Genomic DNA, 20,864 nt, shown 5'->3' on the forward strand with positions numbered 1-20,864 from the left:
AGCAGGCTGTGAAAGAATCGTTAAGAGCAATTACTCTAGCTAATGGTGAAAGAGCAGATAGTCTGTGGGGAAACCATGATTTAATTGTGTGAACAATTTTTTTTTTTTACAAAAAGAAGCAATAAGTTCTCCAGTGCATTAGCTTAGTTATGAAGTTCATTAGCTATGTAGTCGCGTCTTTACTCTCTCATCAGCTTAGACGAACAAGTGAATATTTCTTTATCGGTCAGATCTTTTTTGTCACTTATGCGACCAGGCCAATCATTTTGAAGAAACCCACCACTGCGATGACCCAGTTCGTCTTTTCACTGCTTATTAAGCGGGCCCATCATTCCTGTTCATCATAAACATATACGTTATTAAGCACCTGGCTTAGCCATGTAGATCTTTCTTTTGAGAGGTATGTACAGGATAGGAGATGCCTTCTTGTCTCGATTTGATTATCTTGGGTGCAGAAGTGGCATTTGTTTGAGTCCACCTGTCGCCTGACCGCTAAAATCTCGTTTGTGCTGATTAAGTTCAGGTGAATTCTCATGAAACTTGCTCTTAGAGCTTTGTCTGGGATTTTCACGCGGTATGGTATAATCTTGTTTAATTTTTTTGGATTATATGGCAGATCCTTTGTCAGGCTGCATTCAGAGTCTATATCATATCCAATCCATTTCTAGGATCTTTTTATTGACTTTCCCTGGATTGGCGAGGAGGTCCTCTTCGGAACTTACGATTTGTTCTTTTTTTTTTTTTTTTTTTTTCTCGATAAGCTCCTGTTCTTTGATCTCAATTTTGTGGGCATTTGGTTTTCATCGTTCAACATTGCTCTGTTGATTATCTCCAGAATTGATTTCGCAACAAGTTGAATGATCTTCCTGTTTAGCATCAGAGCGCTTCTTTCGACGCTTTCAGGGAGGACAAACTCAGTTCACGTCGAATCAACACCATAGGAGCCGACTGTGGCAATGACAGCACTTGGCGCCAAAAGAGTCCCTCAAGCTTAATCCATATGGAGTCTGGAAGTGATGGCATCGCTTCAGCTCCAAAAACTATACTTGGGTTCACCTTTGATCTAACGAATTTCAGGATTGGCATTAATGAGAAACGTCCAAACTTTCTGTTCTTGATTTTTGTTTGGACTATTAAAGTTCTCATTTTTGCTCGTAGATGGTCTTGCATTGGTGTTTCAGCTCTACTGTTGTTCAGTATTATCCCCAAGTATTTGAAAGTGGTGATGTTTTCCAGCCTCTTAAGGGCATGGTCCAGTAACAATTTTTATTGTCCCTACGGGTTGGCCATGTTTTTTTAAGCCTAGGTGGCTCGATTTTAGAAAACTTTCCTATGGACCCTACCCGAGTTTTCGTCCATTAAACGCATGCGAAAACAGGCACCAGGGAGCCGCCATTTTGTGATAATCCTATCACTTTCCTCATCGCCCTGGCTGACCTGCTTCTGCGGCACTAAATCAATTCCCCCGCCCCTGAGCCTGTCATCAGGAGACTCGTACCGCCCATTTCCCAACGCCAAAGCACGTCTTGTGTCAACATTCGCTGCGCTTCAGCTAATGACGTGTCGCCATGGAAATGGCAGGACGCCTCTTTCCTCAATAAGTATAAACAGACCGTTTCACAACACACAGCAGCAGATTTTCGATTCCATTCCTCTCTCTGTGTTACTTAGAGTATTTTGTGACTCGTTTCTGTGCTCTGGTCAGCTACCTTCGCCGCTTGTAGCCCGTGTGAACACCTGTACCATCTCAGTAAATTATTTTACTTTGTTTACCACACAATGGCTACAATAATGCTCTACATGTACGAGCCCGAGTATACCGAGGAGGAACTACTGGAAAGGGAAGCACGCGAAAATGATGGGAATTCGGACGGCAGTTGGCAGGACGAATCAACAGATTAAGAGCCTGGGCCTAGTCGCATAGACGGCGTCTCCACCTGGAGTACATGCAATCGGTGCAAGCTAATGCCAACCGAGGAGGAGAACTGCTGCTGCCGAGAAAACTCGGGATGCCTGGCCTACATTTCGGAAGGCGAGCCACGACCGCAATGCATCACTGAGATGCCAGACTTCAGGGCAGCCTGCCTCACACGGGCCGTGTTGAGAATAATGATGGTGCTTATGCACGAACTTCGCGCAACTGTTCGTCCTCGTAATCCGAGTAACGAGTAAGTATACTCTGCTTGTCATGCCACTCCTATTTCATGGTCTTCTACTATATGCAAAATGATATATTCATATCATAGTAACGCATGAAAGTCGTTCAATAGTGTGCATTGTCTAGATAGCATTTGTCCGTGCAGAATGCCATTAGTTACAAGAATTGTCATTGACAACAAACGTTTATTAAACTTATCATGGTCATTTAAAAACAGTTTGTTTCATTCCTTTTCACAGGTGGTACAGGCTGGTGGCCTATCGTTCCTTTGCACGGTGGCTCCACGGGAGGCTTGGACACCGCGGTCGAAGAGTGATACCCGCCTGTGCCGTTCGTGCCATAAGAGAAACGTTACCGAGTGACAGCGGTCAGTACAGGGGATTTTCTCTCGCTGTGCTGCAACCTGACCTGTATAATCTTTAAAGTCTTGTATTTTTGTGTCATGAGAATAAGATACAAAATAAAACACCACATATATTTTAACAACGGTTGTTTCGATTTTTTTAAATGAATCAAGTGTGTCTCCATTCAAGGATGGACGTCAGATATCTGTGCTGCGAATGGGTGAAGGTCTGGTCGCTGTGAAGCAGGGTGGTCACTATCTATCTAAGCTAACATAGCATATTCTCGATAATGCATGCACTAAATAACACTTGTTCAAAATCTTTCAGTAGGTTATGTCTCTATAAAAGTCACACATATATCTATACTAACAATTACCATTGGATTATACAGGCCTTAGGGTCTTGACCACTATAATACACCGGTTGAAGTGTGGGTCTGTGCTCACAAGAATCTCCAGTATGTGGCATTTGTTATTGATAAGCAACAATATACTATCAAAGGCGGTTCGCACCCGGGGATGAGCGCTGGCATGGGGGGCTGTCACGGGCGCGAACGCCCAAGGTGCCAAACAGCATGTACACTTCAAAAGGTATCCCACGCCAAGGGGCCATTGCTCACGTGGCCTCCTCAGACCCCGTGTCTCCAGCCAGGCCTCCCCTTGAAGCAGGCCGCCCCCCTGCAATCCACATAAGTGTGTCTCCATTCAGCAGCCTTCCTGTGCCTTATCTGCACGCCCCAGGCCCATCCATCCCACCCCCTCTATCAAAGGCGGTTTGCGCCAGTGGATGCGCGCTGTCAGGGGCGCGAAAGGCCAAGGTGCCAAACTATATGTACACTTCAAAAGGTATCCCACGCCAAGGGGCCATTGCTCACATGGCCTCCTCAGACCCCATGTCTCCAGCCAGGCCTCCCCTTGAAGCAGGCCGCCCCCCTAATACCATGACATACATACGTCATTCATTCACAAACACACCCCTGTTTCTAATACTTTATAAACCACTTGATATGTCTCATGAGAACATCTTTGTGCTTTGCAAGTCAACTCCTGAACGTGCTACCTGGCAACCACTGAGATCTACGCTAACCTGCTCGTCGTCGTGCTATCCGTGAACTTCTGTGACCGCTTAGAGCAAACCCATCAGTGTGCTACCTGTGGCCACCCACCTGTTCTCCTGCAACATACTGCTCTGCTTGCTGAATCCAACTGTTTGTTGGTCAAGGTAAGGCCATGTATCCTAGTCATATTTCGAAGATTTTTAAATTTCTATCTATTTGCGAGTAGAGTACACAATAGTGCTATGTTCATTGGTCTCATTGCTATTGACTTGAGTTTCCATCGCTATATGCTATCAATAGATCTATTTATTTTCATCTGTGTCTATTGTCATCGAATTCCATCCTTCGGGGGTCCAGTCTATAATGTAAGCATGTTTCCTTCTCGTGCAAGACAGAACATCCAAGGGACGAGTCACATGTTCAGATTTTAGTCACATTTATACATTTCTGCAACTTATGCAAATACTAAGCTGCACATAATGAACTGGTATAGTTCCTGCGACCAAAACAAACCTTGCATTGATCATTGTATGATTCATTTACTTTTGTATCAAATCTTTATTCTTGAAGATTGTATAATAATGTCGATATTTACTTTTCAGATTTATCAACAATGCCTGCCTGTTCGATTAGCGGTTGCCCTTCGAAGACCCATGCGAAATCTGAAGGCACTACAATGCATGTATTCCCGAAAACTGTTGATCGAATAAGAGAATGGGTCAGACATTGCGGATATCCACTGGATGAGCTGGAAAGTAGAGTCCAACAAGTCTTACAGGACAAGAGGGGTGATCGATACCGCATCTGCAGCCGGCATTTTTCCTTGGACATGTACACAACATCTTGGGTAACAAAGAAGAATAAACGGCGAACGACACGGAAATTGCTCGAAAACGCTATTCCCACTCTATTCGTCCATATTCCGCCACCGGTGAGTCAAGTGTCCGGATTTAGCTTTAGGCCTATAGTGTATAGTGTATAGGTAGCCGAATTGATTAATTGATATTGTAGGTGTTCTATCCCTTGTAATAATTTCAATATTGATATGAGTGTATAGTTTTTTTGAATAATGACATTTATCAATATATTCTTTTTCGTTTTCATAGCCCACAAACGCAATGTATATATATGGGAACAGGGAACTGTGCTGTATTGAGCATTTTTCAAGTATTCTGTCGCCTTACATGACTATTTTTAATATTGGCATTTCATTATCAATCATTAATTTACCTTTATAACTTCTTGACTATCCCTTGGATCTGAAGCAAGAACATTCTACATCCTTGACGTGGTCGCAGTTATCAACCACTTCTAGCGCCTATCAGGTAATCTTACTAGGCTAATCCGCTACAGAATTGTTTTATGCATGTCAAGTAATAGTTTTATTCTATCGTGTAATTATTTTACCGAATGTTTGGTTAGTGCTTTCCAATTGATATACACCTTAGTTATCGTCCACTGGTGTTTGTTTTCAGTTATAATTAGTGTTATCCATACTAATGCAAGTACTGTCTTTCAGGGAGATGCTGAATCGTCCGCCACATCTACAACATTTCTAGATGTTCTTCACCAGCAGGAGATATGGATACTGACAGCTCCATCATGCGTGATCATATAACGTGATTCCATTTGCTATACTTTCTTCCCTATTAACGCAAGTGCTGTGTTTCAGGGAGACGATGGAGCTTCCACTACAATCACAACATCCCATTTAGATGATGCAGATGTAAATAAATCAGAGAAATAAGTCGATGAAATGTGATCATATTTAGATTTTCCTTGATTCTTTTAGACAATGCATCATTTGTGGTTATCTCTTTATATGTACCTGTGCGTTCGACCCCAAGTGTGTGTTATGTTTCCAATATTGAAAACCATACTAATGCAAGTACTGTGTTTCAGGGAGATGCGGATGCCTCCTCTCCAATACAACCATTCATGACAGTTTGATTGTTGCACACAATGTTTAAATCGTGTTTGGCTATTGAGATGTACCTGTGTGTTCGTCCTCACGTGTGTTTTATGCTAACAATATTTTGATACATAGTAATGAAAGTACTATGTTTCAGGGAGACGATGGAGCCTCATTCCGTGCTGTCTATGCGGATACAGAAAATATAGTTGTTGCAGTGCAAGAGGAAGGGAGAACATGCGGAAACGAATCGGAACTACAGCGTGCAGATGTTGAAGGTCGAGTCAAAAAAGTTGCAAAGAAAAAAAACAAAAAAAGGTTAGTTACATACAGTTCATAACTTTAAAAAATGTTTGTGCTGGGGACTATTTTATGTTTTTTTCCAGTCAATTGGACTACACTTATCTTGTGTTTAAACTGAACATCCCTTTTCCAATCTCTCCTGAAGTGAATGAGAGATGTTGCTTGCCAGACCATGTACACTATGGAGGAACTATTAATTGAGACGAGGCGTGTTCAGGCTCGAGATGCTCATGTCCAATGACCAGAACATGAATTAACTGTGTTTGGAGAATACAGCAAAGTTGCATTGGACCATTGCTACAGTGCGACCGCACCACCACCACCACAAGAAGATGTTATTGAATGTATCGAAGATAGGTCTGAAGTAGTTGCAGATCAATTCACACAATCTACACCCGCCAAAAATTTGCCACCCAAAAACCTGTCGACATTGTTGTGTTCTCCCATCAATGTTGAAGTAATAGATGTCGAAATGACAGAGAATGAACCAGCCGCAGCATCCATAGACGCATCAGAACTTGATATCAGCGATATTACTTTCCAATGTGTTGACATCTCCGCAATGTCACAGGCCGAAACAACGTTGACGCAGGATGACAGTCTAATGAAAGAGAGCAAATACATTGTATTCGACAGTTGTTTGATGGAAATTATAAGTATGCTGAAATGTGTGCATTCCGTTAGAGGGAAAGTATGTGGGAAGTCATTGATTAATGTGACTCGTCAAATAAAAGGCAGTAACGTCAAAATAAATGCTGCCTGTAGATTAAATCATAGGTTCTCATGGTCTGCACAAACGATGCTGGGGAAAATGCCAGCAGGCAATCTACTGTGTGCAGCGGCATCACTTTTTAGTGGCTCCAGTTTTAGAAAGTTAGAGGCATTCTTTCAGTTTGTGGGACTCCATTTCATTTCTAAATCGCTGTACTACATATACCAACGTGATTATCTGTTTCCGGCCATTAGTGATGCTTGGAAAATTGAACAATTGTCTCTAGTAAGTACATTCGAAGGGAAACGTTTCAGGCTAGCCGGCGATGGACAGTGCGACAGCCCTGGATTTTCTACCAAGTACTGCACCTACCACTTTCAGGACATGGATAGTAAGAAAATTGTGAGTTTGGTGGTCGTGCAGGTAACACAATGTACATCCTCAGTGGCCATGGAGAAACTAGGATTTATAAAATCAGTGGAATATCTACAATCAAGGGGAATGCACATCGACCTCATAGCCACGGACAGACATGTTTCAATTGCAAAAACAATGAGAGAGCAGTTCCCACATATTAATCATCAATTTGACGTATGGCATCTTGCTAAATCAATCAGTAAGAAAATCAGTAAGAAAATCTCGGCTGCAGGGAAAAAAAAAGGTTTTGAAAGTATTTTGCAGTGGTCCCATTCTATCACCAACCATCTTTGGTGGAGCTCAAAAACTTGTGAAGGGTCAGTGGAAATACTACTTGAAAAATGGCGGTCACTGATGCACCACTGTACCACTGTACCAACGTTCACCGCTGGACAGAAAATCAACATTTCCACCAATGTGAACATGGCCCTTTGTCCCCATAGGAGGCACGGAAGAAGAAGTGGTTGATTCCATCTTCACCGACACACAAAGCCATTGAGAAGATTGTTTTCGACAAAACTCTATCAAGACATTTGAGAGGACTGACAGAATTCTATCACACAGGAGATTTGGAGGTGTTCCACAGTATGTGCCTAAAGTACAGGCCAAAGCGCTTGCATTTTAGCTTTCGGGGCATGAAACATCGCACTCTACTAGCGGTCTTGGCCCATAACAGCAATGTCGGACATGAACAATCTAGGACTAGGGGTAAAGTAAGGATGCCTCGCTACACTAACGTGTTTTCAAAACGAAGTAAGCAATGGGTGATCAAACCAGTCTATGATGAAATGCAGTTTGACTTTGTGAAAGGCCTTATTGTTGCTGTGTTAGAGAAGCACAGATATGGAATTTTTGACGTTTCTGTGCAGAGCAGTGATCCATTGCCACCGAACATTGCAACTGTGCCATGCCCACCCGAAGCACAGCTGGTTGTGAAGTACAAATCCCAGTTTAAGTAATTGCAATACGATTGTCTTTTTGTAAATAAATGTTATTGTACAGTGTACCTGTAACCCTAACCCCTACGTTCACCATCATGGGTGGCGAACAAGCTGGGTGTCATCTTTGAATTCTCTCTATTCACCTCATATATGTGTATGTATATATTTTTCTCATGTCTCATCTCATGTAAATGTAAATGCTGCGCACTGTTAACGGAGGGGAGGCTTGCGTATTGCAAATAATAAAACAAACAAACAAAAAATCTCACTTTTAACTCAACTCCTGTGGTACTTTATACTTTCCCTGACTGTCATGATGCCTACCTCTAAGGAGCCAGGCCGGGCCCAGCAACCCCAGAGGCAGACATCATTTTCCCCAGGGAAGTCTCAGCGGGCCCAAGTCGGGGCCCTTTGGACTCAGTCCTGGCGCCTTAGGCGCCAGGCTCATAGCGGACCCCAGTCCTGGCGCCTGAGGCGCCAGGCTCATAGAAGAGGATATGTGTTTAAGTGCTTGGGTGCACACTTACCTGATGCAGACCTTGTTGCTTCATCCAGGCCCTCTTGAGGCCTGAATGGGACTACTTAACCTGTAGGACTACTTCACCACCCGGGTGTGGTCGGGGAAGGATACATACCTGATTGGTGGAAGGATACATACCAGGAACTTCTTCCAAGGCTATTTAAACCCCACCCGAACAGCCACACATGCTTCGCGTTGTTCTGCACCTAGCAGCTGGACGCTCACCGTGTCAGCTCCTGCATCCTGACTTCAGCCACGCCTGCCAGCACCCTGGAACACCTGCAACGGGAGAAAGGAAGAGAATAGGAGAAGAAAAGCCCTTACCTGCTAAATCTGCATCCCGGAGTCATTTCTCCAACGGCCCTGAAAAGGAAGACATCATTTTAAAGGCATTTCGTTTCGATCGCTGCAGCGCTGCATTTTACTCACCTTTGCAAGGCACTTCCATCTTCAGCAGCGATCTTCCGGATTCAGCTACGCCCCGGCGCCTAGAGGAAAAAAGACAAGAACAAGGTGAGAGGGAGAAAAGGAATAAGGAAAGCTCAGTTTCCTTTTAAGTCTTACCTGTTGGATTATTCCCACTGCATTTCGGGTCCTGCCGCTTCCTGGCATCTCCGGACCCCGGCCCCTATGGGGAAAAAAGACAAAGACATTGAATGAGCGAATGCAAAGACATTACCTGAGCGCTCATCCAGAACTGTTTCACTTCGGGTCGGCGCCATATCTCCGGCACTCCGAACCCCGGTCCCTAAGGGGAAAAAGACATAAGCATTAGCGCTTGCTGCAATTAGACAACGAACATTATTATTAAGCTTGAACTTTTGAACAGAACTTTTACAGCGCCTTACCTGAACAGTCAAGCTTACCTGAACTCCCATCAATCCTCAATCCAGTGAAGTAACTGGGTTTCAACGCGCCCCTGCATCAGAAGCAGGATGGAGAGCTCATCCTTCCAAACCCTAAGGTGAGGCTTCACGGGGAATCGTGGAGGAGGTATCGTGGAGGGTTGGAAGGGAGTGGGAGGCTTGAGCATTGTTCCACAGTTGGTAATACTCCCTTTTCACGCACAGGAGGGTATCCAACGAGCCAGGGAAGCCAGAATAGAGGGGCCCTTCCTGTCCATCTTCAGAGTTCTGCGCCTTCGACGCCGCGCCTCCGTGGGAACCAGGTGAGCGTTACACTGACCTTCCGCCAAACATTAAACATCTCCATTTGGGCTGCAAAGCTCGCAGACAACGGGGACAAAATTGGGGGCATTTGGGAGAGAAGCCAGTTCGCATTTGCACATTGAGGCGCACTACATAGAGGGATTCTAAACTTCAAGTTCTCACAGATGCCTTTACTACGTGATGTTGCAAATAAAGAATGCGAAGGACAGCGGCTTTGATTTTCAGCTCGCGCCCAGAAGAGGCCCACAAGTCGCACTGGAAGTATAAGGGTCTATTGTTTTTTGACCTTGAGACAGGGACCATGCCGAAAGAACTACATTTGAAGGGGGTGCGCAATAACTTAAGAGACGATAAGGCAGAAAATTCAGAAACTAGACAGAGTTTCATTTTAGTTCAGTATACGAAAAATCGTTGTCAAGAGCACGGTCCGTTTTACAGACGGCATTACGAAGAGACACAATGGAAATTTCAAATATAATGTGAGTAAATCTTTAGACGCTTTTATACCGGAATGAAGATTTAATGAATGGATGCATGAATAAATGAATGAATGAAGAGCTAGGAAAAGCAAGGAAAACGTGTTCGTAGTGGGCACATGGGCATGCAGGTCCACTGGTCTCACCGATCTCAGTCCTTGGCCCAGACACTTTTCCCTGCACTGCCTACCTGCACTACGGGACTGTCTCTGTATCCTTCAGCCCCTTCTCCCAGCATTTAACTTGCACTTGCCACCAGCTGGCCCTATTATTTATCTTGTATTCGACTAACCATGTACAGCACTTTAATCCCCCTCCCCCCTTCCCCATGTGCGATCAGAAAGACACCTGGCCTAGTAGGATCGTTGTCTGTCTGCCCTTGTTCCCCACCTGCCTCGTCGCGCCTTGAAACACTTGTGTATAGGCGCGTTACAAATGCCATATCATATATCATATCATTCCACACGCATGTAGACTAACTGTCGTTTATCATTGTGTGTTGGCCTCGATTTATTTTGTTACTTTTCGCATTGATTTTAGAGCCGAACATACTCCATTGAACTATCCTTGCAAGCAAATAGTTTCTGATCGGCTGTAATAAATAAAATGAGTAATATTAATGAAGATCGGCTGGCGAGACTAATTATAATTTTTTTGTTTTCATAACAGGTATTTGCTCCCCTTCTGCTACTGTCATTGGTTTGAGACACTGGCAGACGGTTTCTTCGTGAGACACCTGCAGCTTCGTGTGAACAACTGGAGCACACTGACAATTTTATGGGACGATCGCCAAGGGCCCACATGCCTTCACGCTGTACTAGTGGCTAGAAGCAACATATCAACCTTTACGATGGACTAGTGCCTAGTTGATGGAACAGCCTTGCGGTTCACCGTGCTTCCAAAGTGCTTCTTTTAACGAAAAGCAACACCCTGTGTACCATTGCGGATACAGATAAAAGAAAATAAATGGCTTTCGGAGTTCATATGGCAATTGCTGAATATTCTCTAAACATTTAATGTCAAATAAATGTACTTTACCAAATGTACCATGTTGCTGTTTGATTTTAAAGTACAGTTTCATATTCCAAATTGTGGCGCGCTGTGTTGTGAGATGGTCTGTGTGGGTTTCCGGGTTCTGTGTGAAGTCGCGTAGAAGACGACTGGGCGCGTTTGCCTACGCAGCACAGTAACATCACGGAGAGAGGCGGGGAATATGAATGTTTGGAAAATGTCAGGCTCAGGGGCGGGGGAATTGATTTAGTGCCGCAGAAGCAGGTCAGCCTGTCATGATCTCTGCTTCCAAAAGGTCAGGGTTTTCCCAACTCCCTTGGAAGCAGATCCATAACCCAGGTTCCGAGTGCCAACCAGTCCCAATTGGGACCTTTTGGACCCAGTCCTGGCGCCAGTGGCACCAGGCTCATAAATATGCCCAGTCCCAGCGCTGGAAGTGCCGGGCTCATAATGCTTGGGTGGACTTACCTGCAGCAGACCATGCTGCTTACTTGCCTGCCAGTTGAGCCTCTGATTCTCTTCTGTTTGGAACTACTTTTCCTGTTGGGTGGGGCAGGAGCCACTCCCTAGGTTCAGAACACTGGAACTCTTCTGGAAAGCAGGAACTCTTTTCTTACCTAGGCGTGGCTGTGGAAGGAGACACCTAAGCACTACAGGAGGCTATTTAAACCACACCCGATGGATGAATCTTGCTTTGCGTTATTCTGCATCCTCTGCAGCAGAACGCTCATCGTGTCTTCTGCATCTGATCCTGGGCCTAAGGAAAAAGGCTTACCATCCTGAATCCAGTCTTCAGCAACACCTATAAAGACAAGAAAGAACAGGTTAGCATTACGGTCTTCAGTGACAGCGCTTCACTTACCTGGTCCATCGGCTGTCACCAACGCCTCGCGCTGCATTCCGGCATCTGAAAGACAAAGGCTTACCTACTCTTCGTGCGCTCCGGAGGTCTTCGCACTGCATTCCGGCATCTGAAAGACAAAAGCTTACCAACTCTTTGCACGCTCCGGAGGCCTTCGGCGCTGCATCCCGCATCTGAAAGACAAAACAAGGTGCGTTTAAAGACATTGGGGAACTTTAATACTCACGTGCCATTACTCCTTTCCACATCTAACCCAGTGGGTATTCCAGCACCCTGCAGCCGCTCCGAACTTGTACCTGCAAAATAAAAAGACAGTTAGAGCGCATCGTGAAGCAGGCAACAAGCGCTTACTTACGTGCTTCCAGGCGCTTCTATTCATCACACGGGCTCCATCTTCAACTCACTTCAGCCCGTCATCCGCCATCGCCGGAACCCTGCAAAACAAGAGACATCATTACTAAAGACTTTTAAAGACATTAGAATTACTCGAAACTTACCGTTCGTGCAGTAAACGACGGACAGCAGTCCTCTGAAGTCAAGAGGCCTGCTCCCCTTATCCAGTGAAGAAACTGGTTACAGCACCCTGCCCCGAGGCAGATGGAGAGCACGGCGTTCACTTACCTAAGACATCTTACCCTTCGAGTCAGACATACAGTGCACAGAGGTCCAGCCCAAAGAGCCAGCCGTGTGTTACACATCACCTTTGAAGATACGGTATACGCCCAGTCAAGACCGGCGCCTGTACGGGAATCAGGTGAGCGTTACACAGCCAGGGCGATGCGGCAAGTGATAGGATTATCCCAAAATGGCGGCTCCCTGGTGCCTGTTTTCGCGTGCGTTTAATGGACGAAAACTCGGGTAAGGTCCATAGGAAAGTTTTCTAAAATCGAGCCACTTAGGCTTAAAAAAACATGGCCGACCCGTAGGGACAATAAACATTTTTACTGGACCATGCCTTTAACCCCCGTGAACAGTTTGACACTGTGGTGTGTGTTTTTTATTTTTTATTTTTTTTCCTAAACATTACCTTCTTTTTTTGTTTCGTTGAGTTCCAAGTTGTTGTCTCTCAGGTAGACCTTCAAGTTATCCATATGTCTTTGTAACCCGACGGGTTTGGTCAAGCAGTATTATGTCGTCCACATAGAGGATTCTTGGGATTTTTGTATTTCCAAATGACGGCGGGAAGGCTCAAATTAATTCCTGGGAGTCCCTATGGTCAACGATGTAAGAGTTGCATAAAGCTGGTGCTAGAGGGCATCCTTGCTTCACCCCACGCGCTGTTACGATCTTACCTGATAACAGGCCAGCTTTGTTTAGCGTTAATCTCATTGAGGTCTGTGAGTACAAGCCTGGATAGGCTGTGAAATTGAGCTCAGGCACCTTCGATGGATCCGTTTTTGCCACAAGATGTCTCTATTCACCCTGTCGAAAGCTTGCACCAAGTCCACAAAGATTAGACCTAATTGTGTTTTGGCTTGAAGTGCTTTTGCCTTCAGAACACTTATTAGAAGAATGTTTGCTGAAGTTCCCAGTCCACGCACGAAGCCCGCCTGTTGCGGATCATAATTATCGGAGGCAAAGGTCCACTCTTGGAAGCCCTACAGAGCTAAGGAACCAAACATTTTGCCGATGGTATCCAGTATAGCGATTGGGCGATATTGCCTTGGATCATTCTTGTCTCCTTTTTTTTTTTTAAAGATTGGCACTACGATGGCATTTTTCCATGTTGAGGGAATTGCACTGCAGTCTACTGCATATCTCGCTTATCAGGGATGCCCAGGCTTCCGGGTGCTGTTTCAGGTTATAATTAGTTAACCCATCTGGGCCCGGTGCTCGATAATTTTCTGATCTCGTCTTGTCACTGGCGATGTTCCAGCGCACTTTAACAGATGGCGTGTCAAGGGGGCATTTGTTTCCCAATGATTTATATAGTTCCTTGTGTGAAATCCAAGCTTGTTCAGCCACGTTGTTATCAAGTGTTGTTGATTCATTTGCGCCTGGCTCAATCAGGGTCCAGAGACCCTGGAGTTTTTGCCACCCAGAATGCGCAGCATTGCTTCCGAGTGCTTGGTATAAATTTACACTTTGCTGCCATATCCAGGCTTTGTAGTTTTTTTTTCCTCCTCTTTTGCTTTAGTGATTAATAATGTACTTTTTGTTTTTTTCACCAAGCGTTTGCTTTGTCTTACCATTCGCCTTTTAGGTACTAACTTGTACACGTGGAGCTTTGGTTTTAAGGTGTCAGAGCTCTGCAGTTTGTTTTTGAGGAAGGGCTGATAGGCAAGAACTTCTGTGCCTCTTTTTTCTCCACTGTTCCTTTGCTTGGTAATAGTCAGATGTCAAGGAGACAATTTCTTTTTTTCTTTTAGTCTAAGGCGTGTATTCCCCTTACAAGGTTCCAGGTTATTAACCATGCTTTCCCTGTTCAGGTGTGTGACTTCCCAGTGGGTTGCTAGGTTATGGTCGCTGTTTAAGGTTCTCACGACTTCAAAGTCTTCAGTTTGCTCCAGCAATTTTCTTGAGACACATATGTGATCTATCATGAGACCCACTCCTTTTCCTTCCCCTGTCGGTACTGATGGGTTTTGGTGGTGTTTTATTTTGTGGAGGTTATGCAGATCGTATGCATCCATTAGCAGATTCCATTTTCTGCCCCTAAGATATAAATGCACTCTCGAAAGAAGATGTCTCCTTTGCCCCCTCTGTTACGCACACTGCATTTAAGTCACCCAAAATTGTGTGATTGATTTTTGTGGGTGGCGTTTGCTTCTTCAAGGGTGTCTTCTATGGCGTGTAAGTATTTGTCGGCATCAGTTCTGGCTGGGTTCCAGTTAGTGTTGATTAGGAGAATCTTTTAAAATGTTGTTGGATCTTCTTGGGGCTCTTGTCTATTCCACTAAACTAAGACTGCTTGAATTAGTTCTGTGGCTTGAAGGGTAGAATCTAGCGTTAGGAGCATGGAAATGGGCCTACCAACCTCCCTCTAAATTGCTGGTGAGAGTTCCAGGTCATATCCATCGAGGTAAGGCTTTGTAGTTAACCATGTCTCTTGGAGACAGACAATATCAGTCACCCAGGTTAACATCCGAGATCGTAGTTAAATGTCTGAAACCTCGGGTATTCCTTGAGCACATTGAGTTTTTTCTTGGTGCAACTCTTCTTCTGACTTCCCCTAGGTCAAGCCCCGAAACCTCCCTGCATTTCAATGTTGGTGGCTAGAAGAATTTATAGTTTTTCTGGACTCTTGATGTCCAAATGCCCTGCTTTGGGGGCGGTTGTTGCTCACTTTCCTCTCTACGCCTGTGCTAGTGGTTTCTCGGAATCTCATGCTCTTTGTTTGCCACTTTCTTGTCTTTGTTTCTCCCGAAGGCAGGGCCTCGTGGGAATCACTTTTTAGCTTTTTCGGAGAGTCTGCTGTCTCGCCTTGTTGGCGAAGATTCATAAAGGGTCCGTTCATATGATGGACGGCGTTCACAAAATTCGAAGATACTCCGTCAGACTGTGGTTAGGTGTCCTTATGTAGGTTCTTGTGCATCTATAGTCTTATGTCCTTCAATTTTGTATTACTTGGGCTTTCTTAGTGAGCTTTTCTGCCCATGTATCTTTCTCTCTCTTGATTCATATCAAACTTTTGTCTCTCTGGTTCGTGAATCTCCTTAATTCCATAACCCATCCTTTTGAAGTCCCCTATAGAGTTTCTGAAGAGGCTCCTTACGTTAGTTGCTTCAATATGGAGAAAGGAGCACTCTTTATTATCTTCCTTCCTTGGTTCAACAATCAGGATGTCCCCTGAGTGCAGTCTTTTCAGGCTTGCAGTTTGTTCGCAAAGTTGTATAACCTTCCTTCGGTTGAGTACTACATTATTTGTTCTGTTGGAGATCCATTCAAGTCTAAAGATACTCTTTTTTATTTTTTATTTGAGGGTCGGCTTTGGTTTTCACAAAGTCCTGAGCCACTACCCCGTAACCTGTTCCCTTTGTGCTTTCTTTATTCCCTCTAAATACCATCACATTCTTTGCTATTCCTAGCCCATTTTGTCCAAAGATCCCGTAGGATACCTTAGGCCCTACGTTTGAATCCCACAATGGTTTTCGCAAAGGATTTTGCCGGGGTAATGGCTCAAAAGGCCCTAGATCTCTTGCAATGGCCCCATTCTCCCTTGGTTTCTTTTGTGCAGGTTCCATCTCTTGTGACTTCAGATCTGGGGATAATGCTTTCCGATACGTAAGCTGCTCTACCCTTGGTTTGGGTTAGTGCCAGTACTTCCTTTTGGGTGCCAGCTGATATGGCTACTTCGGAACTCTGTTCAGAGGAATCTCGTACGGGTGTTTGTTGCTGTAACTAGTTCTGAGTGTCTGGTGTTCTCCTGATTTTTGGCTTCAATATAACCCTCCAGATGGGTTAGTTTTGAATGCATTGCCGAGTTGTCTTTAAGGGCTTCATTCATAGCCTCGTATAGTTTACAAAAAGGAGCTAGCGCAATTATGACCGTTGACATAATGGACATCATGTCGACTTTGTTGGAAGTGGTATCTCGTGAAACTCCAGGGGAGTCATCTCCAAGGTGAACCCATGCTGAAGAGTTAATTCAAGTAATATTTTTTTTCTTCTTTTTTTTTTTTTTAATGTGGATCTAGCTTTCTGTGATTCTCCTTTTTCAGCCACGTGTGGAGATGCCATCCTGTTTTGAGTCCCCTCATTTATCGGTGTCATTCCAAGCTCTTGCCTTGGAAGGCTACTTCGTTAGACGATGCAGGTATTGTCTGGTTGACTTTTCTCTAAGCCAACCTCGGTCCGCATTTTTAGGCCTTAGGCAGGCACCCGTTTATTTTGATGATGGGGGACGTTGTTGCAGCCATTTCGTTTGTCATCTCTGTAGCATGTCCTCACTTGGCCATCGGACCGTCCTTTTTCTTGCCTGATATAATGCCATTTTATCAATGTTGGAGTTTTGGGCAGGTCCTCCCCGGCCCTTAGCGCTTGTTTTCTGTCGTTGCAACAGGCCAGTAAGGGAAGCTTGTCTGCTGAGCTTACTTGTAATGTACCCCGGGCACTGACACCTGCTGATGTGACAGGCTTCCGACCCTGCCAGCATTTCAGCATCTGTCAGTTCAACAGGAAGCCACTCCCTCATTGATTTTTGTTGCAAAAAAATGTTTCAATGTGCTAGATAGCACTGATTTTTGCTGTAGAGAGAGAAGGCGAGGTTTCGTATTTAAGGCTTTTGGGCGCAAACACGTGTGTACTCAGGGTCTCTGAGTCTTTTCTTCTGATTTGTAGCCCGCTGTAAGAATTTGCCCCCTCCCCCACCAAGGCTGTTTTTTTTTGTTTTCAGCACTTTGGCTAGACTGGGCTTTATCCCTCAGGGGCCCGTCTCCTCTCGGCAAGCGTCTTCGGTAGGGAGGGTTGAGGTAGTGGCTTGCGTATATCTTACATTTTTTGGCTTTTTGCCTTCTTAGGCGTTTGTGAGATCTCCAAGCCTACTTCCCAGGATTGTGTGGTCCTTTGTCTTCAGATGTTAATTGGGCTAATGAGTTTCCTTCTTCCACGCTATCCGCACAATACCCCCTTGCATTATTCCTTGTCAGCGTATCTGGAGGAGTTGTTAAATCCTCTCTGACCACAATATCGTGGACTTCGATATTTACTTTCATGTTCGTTTCTTAACCGCAAGCGAGCAGCAGGTAGGAGGGGCTAGGGGAAGAACTGCCTCCTGACCTTAGAGCGTCGGTCGTTGGCTTACCCCGGGGGTGACAGTGTTTATAGCAATGGAAACAATATCTCCAGCTTCAGATAGTCTTAGAGTTGCTTTCTTTGTATGCATGTGGGCACCCTGCCTGCGTTGCCTCAGTGGTCTGTTTTTGTTTATCGCCTCCCCCCTCCAGTGTGTCACACACTAGGTTCTCCCGGGAGACGCAGCTCTTACCTTCAATCTTCTCGCTGCCCCCCTTCCTGATAGGAGTTGCCATTTGCTGCTTGAATTTGGCGGGGCACGATTCTTCCTCCATAATTCTATGGCGCCCACTGCGTAGACTTCTGTTTTCGTCCATTGGCGCCCCGACAGCCATGGACTGCATCCGTCTCAGCGTCCACAACACTGTTTAATGCGCTTCCTCTGGATGAATGGAGCGTGTAGAAAGACTGCAAACCAAAGGGAACGTCTTACTGCAACAGACTGTGTCCCACTCAATATCCACACTACGCCATAAGCAATGTTTTCTTTTACTTGAACCACACCCGGCGCAGCTCACCTCTGAAAGCAGTTGGGTGGCTGCATCGTGTGGGATAGTTTAAATGATAATGGGGGTATTTATTCATGCAATGTTTGTCGGATACAAGTATCCGACAAACATTGCATGAATAAATGAAGATTCTGGGTCCATGTATCCGGCAAACAATGCATAAACCGGGTTGTGGCTGAGGACTCCTCTGGTGACCCCGTGCACCCTGCACAGAGTCACCAGAGGAAGTTAGTTTGCTTTTCATGCAGCTGTGACCTGTATCAAAGTCCTGCTTTGTACACGTAGGGGGGCGGAGTCATTGGAGTGCTCATGGCGGCAGTGAGCTGCTCCGCCCCCTACTCCGTGCCGCCTCCTTTAAGTAACCCAGCGCAGAGCATGGGTTTGGGGTTTGCGGCGGCTGACTGTGGCCGGATCCAGCTACACACATGTTCCGGAATCTCGGATCCGGCGAGAGCCGGCCCAATGACCAGCGCTGCTGTTATCTGCGCAACACAGCTTTCACTGTTAAAACAGCAATGGGCACACTACGACTGCATGCAGTTCCCTTGGTATGATTTCTGTAACTTTACTGCCTTTACGAGGTGAGGGGTTCTGTAACGCTCACCTGGTATCCATAGGGAGGTCACTCAGCCGGTCCTGGCCTCTTACGACCTCAAACCCTTCCCTGGAGGCTATTTGACTGGGCCTGAAACACAGGATTGGTAGAGTTTAACTCCCTATTGTCTCTGTGTGCTTGAACCCCTTCCTCCCCGGGGTCCAACCCTTCCCTTTGATCCACAGCTCACCTTGTTTTCTTGGATGGTGTGCTCTCCGTCCTGCTTTCAGCGCAGGGGTGCGTTGATTGATATAGGCTCGTTGGTGCCTAGTTACTTCACTGGCGAGACTCCGACTGGTAAGTATAATGAGTCTTTGAACAGTTCTCTAACTTCGTTCCTTTCCTTCTTAGATGATGGCCGGCGTCCGGGGATGGCGGTGTGCTGCTGAGATGAGTGGCGCTGAAGGTAAGTGAGAGCGCAATGCACCCTTTTCATGTTTGTATTGAACTGAGTTCTTTTTCTGTGTCTTTTAGGTGCCGCGACGTTGTCAGCGTGGATGCCGGTTATGAAGAACAAATGCGGTGAGTAAGCGTGGTATGCGGTGCCTCTAGATGTTTCCACGCTAACCTGGAGTGTCTTTTCCCCCTCGCAGATGGATGAGAAGTTCCGAAAACACAGTTCCCCCAGAGCGGCTGGGATTCAGGTAAGCGTTTGAAGCTCGTACTGTATTTAAATAAAATAAGCGAAGAGCTGTAAAATTCTTACTAGTGCCTTTTCTCTGTTCTTTTCCTCTTCATTAGGAAGCAGCGTGCCGGGATGGGAATGACACCGCCGAAAATGCCCGCAGAACAGAAGGAGCGTTGAATGATGGGCAGAAGGGCTGCAAGGTAAGGCTGTTTCTAATGTTGTTCGTGCAGGAGCTGAGCGCAGAAGAAAGATGCAGGCCCACTGGAGACCGATCCGAACATGGTGAATGTCACGCTGCAGGTGCAGAAAACGCAAAGCATGCTTCTCAGCCTGGTTGTGGCTTAAATAGTCTCTGGGTATCCCAGTTGCCCCTGGGCTGAACCACACCCAAAAGACTAGACCGCACATGAAGTTCTGGGAACCGAAATATGTGGGGGCATCCATCTTGTCCCCATCAATGCATTACAAGTCCAGTCCCCAATGTTATCCTATGGGAGTGAGTGAGTCTGGTGCCACAAGCGCCAAGTCTGACTCCAAGTGAGTCTTTGGAGGAATGGAGAGGCCCTTGAGGGCCATGTAGGCGATGGTGGCCTGGCTCCAGCCTGACATCTTGGAGGGCTGGGGAAAAGAATCATGACAGGTTCTGAACATTGCAGGGAGATGTGCCTGACTTTACCGCTCAGTGCTGCCAGGCAGTGCATTGAACCAGCCACCCCTCCCTCCCCCAAAATATTTCTTTCTCTCTGTATAGGACCGACTTCCTTGATTTACCTGCGTTGTCTCACTGACTAGGTGCCTGCCCGTTGCTTTGCTAGTATATAGTGAAAATGCAAACGCCTATCTAGTCTTGCGAGCAAGATAACAATGAGTATTTAGCCCTAAAAAAATAGCCATACTGTAGGCAGAGGTCTTCTATCTGTGGGGCGTGTGATCCAGGACAGCGAGAAAAGAGAAAATACATGCTCAGTCAGTGCAATGTAATGGGGGGGGGGGGTCGGGGAATAAAAGCAGCCTGGACGTGCGCTTTCCTGCATTTGGATCGGGTGTCCACGCTGCGTTGTTGCTTTCTGCTGGTGCCGCCAGCGTCTTATTGCCTGATAAGGGATGCCGCTTCTCAGCTCAGACCGCTACACCACAGTTGGAGGGAGTGCCGGGAAGCAAGCGTTTCAGGCCTTTGTCGGTACCTCTGCTTCCCTCTCTCCCTTTGGACCCACGAAAACTAACGCGTGGGGAAAGGTGAGCAGGGGGGCCGGATCACTGTACTGCTGGTTCCCCCTGCACCCCTCTCCCTCTGTGCCCCCACCTTGCTTGGCCATGGGGGAAGAGGCGAGCAGCGACAGAAGCATGCATTTCCAGTGTTGTATGATATCCAGCTCTCCCACAGCAGATTGCTGGGCTCTCCAGCAATCTGCTGTGGGGCAGCCAGATATACAACACCCCCTGCTTTGGCTGTCCCTCTGCCTCGTCAACCCCCTGGTCCATGGAACGGCGCTGACCGGGTCCGAGATCATTTACCC

At 45.9% G+C, this 20,864-nt stretch overlaps 1 long non-coding RNA gene across 1 annotated transcript in view; it reads left to right on the forward strand.

The window, feature by feature from the left end:
• Window positions 1–20,864, forward strand: part of LOC138488250 (uncharacterized) — a 28,957-nt gene that overhangs the window by 1,602 nt on the left and 6,491 nt on the right. The gene's annotated exons all lie outside the window — the stretch shown is intronic.

The sequence above is a fragment of the Ambystoma mexicanum genome, chromosome 9 (assembly GCF_040938575.1).
Source record: "Ambystoma mexicanum isolate Mex_15411 chromosome 9, UKY_AmexF1_1, whole genome shotgun sequence".
In the NCBI taxonomy this organism is placed as follows: domain Eukaryota; kingdom Metazoa; phylum Chordata; class Amphibia; order Caudata; family Ambystomatidae; genus Ambystoma; species Ambystoma mexicanum.